This window comes from Tamandua tetradactyla, chromosome 4 (genome assembly GCF_023851605.1).
Source record: "Tamandua tetradactyla isolate mTamTet1 chromosome 4, mTamTet1.pri, whole genome shotgun sequence".
NCBI lineage: Eukaryota > Metazoa > Chordata > Mammalia > Pilosa > Myrmecophagidae > Tamandua > Tamandua tetradactyla.
This window is the reverse complement of record NC_135330.1, coordinates 37,886,975-37,896,416: the sequence shown is the minus strand read 5'-3', so window position 1 is coordinate 37,896,416 and position 9,442 is coordinate 37,886,975. Positions and strand designations below refer to the sequence as shown.

The 9,442-nt window shown below is 37.1% G+C and overlaps 1 pseudogene; it reads left to right on the top strand.

The window, feature by feature from the left end:
• The first annotated feature begins 2,115 nt into the window (after positions 1 to 2,115).
• Positions 2,116 to 2,746, top strand: LOC143680211 (cell division control protein 42 homolog pseudogene; annotated as a pseudogene).
• The last annotated feature ends 6,696 nt before the right edge of the window (positions 2,747 to 9,442 follow it).

The window sequence follows — 9,442 nt, the reverse complement described above, 5'->3', positions numbered from 1 at the left end:
CCTGACTCCTCTGTGAGGCCAACATCTCCCTAATAGGAAAACTAGGTAATGATACTACAAGAAAAGAAAATTACAGACTAATTTCTTTTATGAATATAGATGCAAAAAAAATTCAACAAAAATACTAACAAATCAAACCCAAAAGCACATTAAAAGAATTATACAATAAGAAAATTAATTAATGTAATACACCACATTAACAAAACAAAGGATAAAACACACATGATCATCTCAATTAATGCAGAAAAAACATTTGACAAAATCCAGCATCCTTTCTTGATAAAAAAAAAATTTAGAAAAATAGGAATAGAAGGAAACTTCCTCAATATGATAAAAGGTATATATGTAAAACCCATGGCTAACATACTCAATGGTGAAAGACTGAAAGCTTTGCCTCTAAGATCTGAATCAAGCCGAGAATGACAACTGTAACCACTGCCATTCAACATAGTACTGGAAGTTCTTACCAGAGCAATTAGTCAAGAAAAAGAAATAAAAGGCATCCAAATTAGAAAGGAAGAAGTAAAGTTTTCTCTGTTTTAAGAGGACATAACTCTCTCTATAAAAAGTCCTGATAAATATATGACAAAGCTACTGGAGCTAATAAACAAATTCAGCAAAGTGATAGGATACAAGATCAACATGCAAGAAATCAATAGTATTTCTATACACTACCAATGAGCAATCTTAGTTGGAAATGAAGAAAAAATTTCCATATACAATAGGAACTAAAAGAATCAAATACCCATGAATTTAACCAACGATGTAAAGGACTCATACACAGAAAACTATAAAACCTTGCCAAAAGAAATCAAAGAAGAGCTAAATAAATGGAAAGACATCCCATGCTCATGGATTGGAAGACTAAAAATTAAGTTGTCAATTCTACCCCAAATGGTTTACAGATACAAAACTATCTCAATCAAAATTCTGACAGCCTTCCTTGCAGAAATGGAAAAGCATACTTTCAGATTTATTTGAAGCATAAGTAATCCCATATAGCCAAAATCATCTTGAAAAAGAAGAATGAAGTTAGAAGACATACTTCCTGATCTTAAGACATACTACAAAGTTACACTGGGAAAAACAGGATGTGGTACTGGTGCAAGAATAAATACGTAGACCAATGGACTCAAATCGAGAGTTCAGAAACAGACCTTCACATCTATGGCCAATTGATTTTAACAAGACTGCTAAGACTACTCAATTGTGAAAGAATAGTCTTTTTTACAAATGGTGCTGAGAGAATTGGATGTTCATATGCAAAGGAATAAAAAAGGACTCCCATCTCACATCATATACAAAAATTAACTCAAAATGGATTAAAGACCTAAACATAAGAACCAGGACTGTAAAACATCTAGAAGAAAATGTAGGGAACCCTCTTCAAGTCTTATGTTAGAAATGGTTTCTTAGACTCTACAGTCAAAGCACAAGCAATAAAAGAAAAAGCAGATAAATGGGACCTCATCAAAATTAAAAACTTTTGTGCATCATAGGAATTTATCATAAAAGGTAAAAGACAATCTAATCAATAGGAGATAATATTTGGAAGCCACATATCTGATGAAGGCTTATTATTAATAATATATAAGAAATCCCACAACTCAACAATAAAAAGACAAACAACCCAATTTAAAAATGGGCAAGAGACTTGAATAGACATTTCTCCAAATAATATATACAAATGACCAAAAAGCACATGAGAAGATTGTCAACATCCTTAGCATTAGGGAAATGGAAATTAAAATCACAACTAGATACCATTTCACACCAACTAGAATGGCTACTATTAAAAAAAAACAGAAAATTACAAGTGTTGGAGAGGACATAGAGAAATAGGAACACTCATTCATTGCTAGTGGGAATGTAAAATCGTGCAGCCTCTGTGAAAGACAGTTTGGTGGTTCCTCACTAAATTATGTATAGAATTACCATATGAACTGGCAATCCCACTTCTAGGTATAGATATAAAAGAATTGAAAACAGAGACTTGAACAATTACTTGTACACTGATGTTCATAACGGCATAAATCACAGTTGCCAAAAGATGAAAGCAATGATGAGATCAATGGTGCATTTGAAATTTCAAGTGGATACAAAACTGTTTCAGCAATGCAAATAATTAAATGCATTGTTGTGGGTGATGGTGCTGTTGGTAAAACATGTCCCCTGATATCTTATACAACAAACAAATTTCCATCAGAATATGTACCAACTATTTTTGACAGCTATACAGTCACTGTTAGGATTGGTGGAGAGCCATATACTCCCGGACTTTTTGATACTGCAAGGCAAGAGGATTGTGCAAGATTACAACCACTGAGTTATCCATAAACAGATGTCTTTGTAGACTGTTTAGTGGAATCGCTGTCCTCATTTGAGAATGTGAAAGAAAGCTACATATGTGAGATGTCCCCACTATCTAAAGACTCCTTTGTTGCGTGTTGGGACCCAAATTGATCTCAGAGATGACCCCTGTACTATTGCAAAACTTGCCAAGAACAAACAGAAGCCTGTCACTCCGGAGACTGCTGAAAAGCTGGCCCGTGACCTGAAGGCTGTCAAATATGTGGAGTATTCTGCAATCACACAGAAAGGCCTAAAGAATGCATTTGACGAAGCAATATTGGCTGCCCTGGAGCCTCCAGAACCCAAGAAGAGCCACAGGTGTGCTGATAGGCACAGCTCTCCAGAGCCCTTTCTGCAGAGCTGGTGTCGGCATCATACTAAAAGCAATGGTTAAATCAAACTAAAGATTAAAAATTTAAATTTGTTTTTGCAATAATGACAACTGCCCACCACCCACCCATATGTACTCATGTGAAACAAGGCCCATAGGTATGGCTTTCCTGCCCCCCCCATACTAGTTAATTTGGGGAGTTAACTAGTTAATACTAGTGAGCAGTACTCATTTTTGTTTTATTGTTTCAAAAACAATTTTTTTTTTTTTGGCTAAAAGCAAGGAATGTTTGTGATGACTTTATAACAGACTAATTTGGATTGTTGAAGCTGCTCCCTGGTTCCACTCTGGAGAGTAATCTGGGACATCTTCGTGTTCATCTTTCTTTTTCTTTCCTCCTCTCTCTCTCTCTTTATCTCCCTCTCTCCCTCCCTCCCTCCCTGCCTTCCTTTCTCTCTCTCTCTTGCCACCCACCTTCCTCCCTTCCTTTCTTTTTTTTCTTTCTTTCCTTTTTTTTGTGGGGGGAGAAGTTGGTGGAGGGGGGTATTTCGACTTGTTTTTTTAATTCATTAACCATTGGTAAACAGCCCTTGAGGGAGCGGGATGGGTGGATTTTGTATTCCACTTCCTAGTTCTAGTTTAGGAAATGTGCTCCCCACCTGGTGCTCTTAGAAAGGAGTGTAATAAATGCCTCTTTGAATAACATACTTCTTTGTGAAAGTTGCCTTTTCTCTCCACCCTTGAGTAGGTCCAGCATTTGATGAAACTCATGAAAGTGGGTGGAACCTGGCTTGCGCCTTCTCTTTTCTGGGATGCAGTATAGATGTGACTGTGACTTTCAAGGAATTTTGTTCATCATTTGCTGAATTTTTTTGAAGTTAATTTCTAACTTCTTTTACTGATAAATGAAGAAGAGTATTGCACCTTTCAAAATACACTACATGGGTTGAGTTCATAATTTAAAAAGAAATTTTTTTCCCTGTTAGTCATTGTCTGATACACTTAGCATAGACGAGCAGCTTCATGGTATATGAATGGTGTCCCTAGAACACAACTGAAGACCTGGTTTAGAGAGGAAATATGGGGCTGCTGGGCTAAAAGACAGATGTTCTATGGAATGATTCACATCCTCTTTCCAGTGATAGGCATGGAGGACTTCATCAAGAAGCTGGGGGTGGGCGTGGGTTGGGGAAAAGATTTAACAACACAGGGATCAGTTAGGGAAATCCCCTTACTTCTGTTTTGCCTATGAGGAATTCTAAAGCAGCCAGTTGAGGCTCTGTGGTATAATAAAGATCGTGGGAAGTCTCATGAGGACGCTTCATAAGTGTTAATAGAGATTTTATCAGCTTATTTTGGTTGCAGTTTCCTTCTTTTTTTAATGTTTAGGTTATCTTTTCCACCTTCCCCCAAATCCTAATTCCTGTAGATTCATTCGTGCTGAACCAATGCTTTCTCATGACCCAACTCTTTATATATGCATCTTTTCAGATGTATTAAACAAACAAACAAAAAACCCTTTACAGAAGAATAAAAAAGTACTGCTAATAGAAGTTAGGCATTCAATTGATTCAGAAATCTTTTAAAACAGAATGCTCTCTCACAAACCATAGTTTGATATATGCTTAATTATAGAAAATTGTACTTTGGGATTTTAGATTAAAAATAAGGTAACTCATCCCAGTGATTTACTCATAATTAATTCACTGCCTACAATAGTTTAATCAATACCTGATCAGTACTTGGATGAAAATTAAGTCCATGCATAAGCACATTAGGCACAAAAGGACAGGTTCCTGTCTTCTTTAGTATGAAGTCTCTGTTCATTTTTAGTTGCAACACGAATGTTCAGGTTGTCCCAGAACAAGCCCTGCTCTGTGAAAAATTGCTTTTTAAAAAACGTTTTTTATTGTTAAATATAATATATATATGGGGTGCATGGGTAGTTCAGTGGTTAGAATGCCCATTTTCCATGCGGGAGACCCGTGTTTGATTCTCGGACCATGCACCCACCCCTGCCCCTACAAAACAAAAAAAAGTATATATATATATAACATATATACGACCCACTTAAAGAACAGATTTCAGAGTTTTTTATGGGTTGTCATTCCACTATTTCAGATTTTTCCTTCGAGCTGCTCCAAAACACTGGAGGCTAGAAGAAATTTTTTTTCTCTTTTGTGAAAAATAACATATATACAAAAGATTGTGGTATTCTAGCACTGGTTGCCAGAGATCCTTGGGTTTTGGGCCTTTATATCACCTGGCAATGCACATGGCAGTGTAGCCTTTCCTTTCTCTTCAGTGTTCCATTGACTTCCATCTTCTCCTCTGGCTTTCTCTCTCTATGTCTGAATTTCATTCTATTTATAAAGGATACCAGTAATCCAGATTAGGCCTGATTCAGTTGGTTATACTTTACCGGAAAATAACATCTTCAAAGGTCCTATTTACAATGGATTCACACACACAGGAAGATTAAGAATGTGTTGTTTTTTTTCTGGGGTACATAATTCAACCTACCACACCTTGTTTATGGATCCTTAAACAATGTATTGTTTATTTATTTTTTTTTTACTTTTAATAAATGGGATTATATTTCAGGTATTCTTTAGTAGCTTTTTTTTTTTTTTTTTTTGGAGGGATCAACATTACGTTTTTGACATTCACCCATGCTGAACCATTCACTTTAACTACTGGATATTATTTCAGCCTTTATCTATACCACAGTTTATTTGTCGGTTCTCCCTAGGATGCAAATCTACATCATTTCCAGTTCTTTTTGCTCCAGTGAACAAAGTAATTATGAATACCTTATATGTAGGTCTCTTGGTGAACAGATGCAAGAGTTTCTTTATTTCCTGTAAGTTTATGATCTAAGCTAGCTTTTGTCCTTCAAATACATGAAACACCCTTGTCAAGGCTAGCAAAGTCTCCATAGGACCAGTTGGGTAATTTTCTGTTCTTAATATTCTTGGACCAACACAATATTCAATGCAGCTTTCCCTCTTCGACACACTCTGCTCAGGTGGTTCTTATGAGGTCACATTTTGCTGGTATTGCTCAAATTCCAGTAGCAGCAACTTCTCAGTCTATTTTACCAACTCCTCTTCTATTTCTCCTCTTAATATTGGTCTTCCTAGAAGTCCTTCCTGAGAACTTTCCTCATACCTGTCCATATTTTCTCTAGGTGAACTCATCTACTTCTATGTCTGTAAATACTATTTATTTGTTTTATACCCTGATTTTGGTGCTCTTTTGCTCTCTCCTCTGAATTCCAGTTGTGTAATTAAAATTTAAATTCTCAGAGTGATTTCAAATGTAAATACTTGAGTCCCCCTCTGGGAAAGCACTGACCTGTGCAGCCAGCCACTTCCTCCCCCAGCCCATGCAGGCCCAATATGGCCCACTGCCCTAGCTCTGCGCATGCACACAAAGATCTCCACCTCTAGACTAGTGCACACCAGGGCCCCGCCCCCCAACCCGCGCACCCGCACAGCCACATCCTACCCTGCTGCTGGACAACCACACCCACAGTCACCAGCGTAGCATCCCCAACCTGCGCCTATACCTGTGCTGCAATGCTTTGCCACACTGTTGTGTCCCACCCCACGCCCTACATCCTGCTCCACATCCATTGTGCAGATACAAGGCTTTAGACTACTGAAGGAAATCAACTTGCAAAAAAATCAATCAAGATCTTTATATGCTGCGAAGACAGCAGAAGATGACTAAACCTATCATGATGCAGACAGATAGAGCGCAGCCTAATGACCAAATTAAAACACCAGAGAAGACACAGACCTTGGGACAACTAATCAAAGACGTTCATACAACTCTACTGAATAAAACAAGTGGGACGGCTAATGACATAAAGGAGATCAAGAAGCCAGTAGAAGAACATCAAGAGGAATTTGAAAGAATAAATAGAAAAATGGCAGATATCACAGAGATTAAAGATGCTGTAGAACAAATAAAAAACATATTAGACACACACAATGCAGATTTGAAGAGGTAGAAGAAAGAATAACAGAATAGAGGACAGGACAACTTATTTCAAACACTCAAAACAACAAATGGCAAAAAAGAAAAAAGGAAAAATTTGAATTGGATCTCAGGACAAAACAAAGCATGCAAATATAATAATCATTGGTGTCCCAGGAGGAGAGAAGAAGAGTAAAGGGCTAGGAAGATTAGTTGACAATATAATGAGGGAAACCTCCTAACCCTTATAAAGAACCTAAATATATAAGTCAAAGAAGCTCAATGAACTCCAAATAGAATAAATCTAAATAGGTCTACCCCAAGACACACACTTATCAGGCTGTCAAATGTTGAAGAGAAGCAGAAAATCCTGAAAGCAGCAAGAGGAAAGCAATCTACTCCATACAAGGAAAACTATATAAGACTGGGTTCAGACTACACAACTGACACCATGGAGGCGAGAAGGCAGTGATATGACATATTTAAGATCCTAAAAGAGAAAGACTTCCATCCAAAATTCTTTATCCAGACAAATTGTCCTTCAAAACTGATGGAGAGATTAAAATTTTCAGAGACAAACAAATCTTGAAAGAATTTGTCAATAAGAGACCAGTCCTACAACAAATACTAAAGAGAGTTCTGTCTTTTGAAAAAAAAACAGGAGAGAGAGGCCTGGAGGAGGGCACAGAATTGAAGAGTACCAGTAAGGGTAACTTAAAGAATAAAAATAGAAAGAGGGAAAAGAATATATAGATCTGACAAATAAAATCCAAAAGAAAAGATGGTGGATTCAAGAAACACCTTTTCACTGATAACTTTGAATGTTAACAGACTAAATTTACCAATTAAAAGATACAGATTGGCAGAATGGATTAAGAAATATAATCCAGCTATATGCTGCTTACAAGAGACTCTTATTAGACACAAGGATACAAATGGATTAAAAGTGAAAGAATGGAAAAAGATTTTCCACACAAGTTGTAACCCCAAAAAAGCAAGAGTAACTATACTAATATCAGGCAAAATATTAGCTATACTAATATCGGACTTTAAATGTAAAGACGCTACACAAGATAAAGAAGGACACTATATTTTAATTAAAGGGACAATTCACCAAGGAGAAATAGCAATCATATATGTTTATGCTCCCAACCAAGGAGCTCCAAAGTACATGAAACAGACGCTGGCAAAACTGAAGGTAGCAATAAATGTTTCAACAATAATAGGAAACTTCAATATGCCACTCTCCTCTATAGGAGGAAACATCTCCAAGACCTAGTAATAGGAGGTAGCTTCCTAAACTTTACACCCAAAGCACAAGCAACAAAAGTAAAAATAGATAAATGGGAACTTCTCAAAATCAATGCTTCCGCACCTCAAAAGACAATGAGATACCACCTCACACCTATAAGAATGGCTGCTATTAAACAAACAGGAAACTATAAATGTTGGAGAGGATGTGGAGAAACTGGGACACTTATGCACTGTTGGTGGGAATGTATAACAGTACAGCCACTAATGGAAGACACTTTGGCAGTTCCTTAGGAAACTAAATATCAAGTTGCCCTATGACCCAGTGATATCATGACTTGGTATATACTCAGAGGAACTGAAAGCAGTGACACAAACAGATATTTGCACACCAATGTAATAATAGCACTATTCACAATTGCCAAAAGATGGAAACATTCCAAATGCCCATCAATAGATGAGTGAATTAACAAAATGTGGTATATGCACACGATGGAATATTATACAGCAGTAAAATGAAATGACATTGTGAAGCACATGACAAGATGAATGAACCATGAGGACATAATGCTGAGTGAAATAAGCCAGACAGAAAAGGATAGATACTGTATGACTCCACTTTTATGACCATGGTAAAGGTAAAACCAGAGCTTATAATACAAAATATAGAGGACCTAGAGATACCTAGAAGCCAGAAATGGGTGACCCATTAGCTAACGAGGTTGAACTCCAAGTAAGGGAGTGGATAGAAGTGAAGGTGGTTCTCTAGTGGGTCTATGAGTAATGTTACCATATTGAAGATGAACAGTATTGAGAGGTGATGTATAGACCTATGTGTCCCACTGATTAAAACTAGAAATGTAAATAAGTTCTTCAAAGGTATGATTCGCGTACAAAGAGTGCTTAAGTTCAGGGCATTGGGGAAAGCTGCTGTTGTATGCTCTGGGCTATGTTAACAGGAGAACATTAGCAGTACAGCAGTAACAGCAGGGGTAGATAATGGGGAGAGGGACAAGATAAAAGGGGAGGCTTAGAGTTCCTGTTTGTCGAGGGTGTTTATTGGTTATCTTTCTCTTGGAAACAATGAAATTATCTAAAATTGAGAGTGTTGATGGACTGTGGACTTCGGGCATTATATATGATGCCTAAGGAATGCAGGTGGCTGAAGGATGTGCTGACTGAGAAGGAGATTGGCGAACAAAGGTGTGTACATATGCCAGAATATTGTGCTGCTCTTAAAAGGAACGAAGTCCTGAGGCAGGAAATGGTGTGAATGAACCTGTGGGACATTTGGTGAGGCAAAGTAATCCAGAAACAGAAGAACAATTACTGTATGTTCTCCTTTAGAAAATGCTTATAAGAAAACAGGGGCCTAGATTGTAAACTCTTATAGCAGATATATTTAATCCAGAGTGGTAATTATTATTTCTGGATTTTGAGAGGTTGTTTTCTATATCTACAAGCTGGCATTTAGAGAAAAGAATGAAGCTGATCAGGTTAGATTAATTAATTCAGAACACAGGG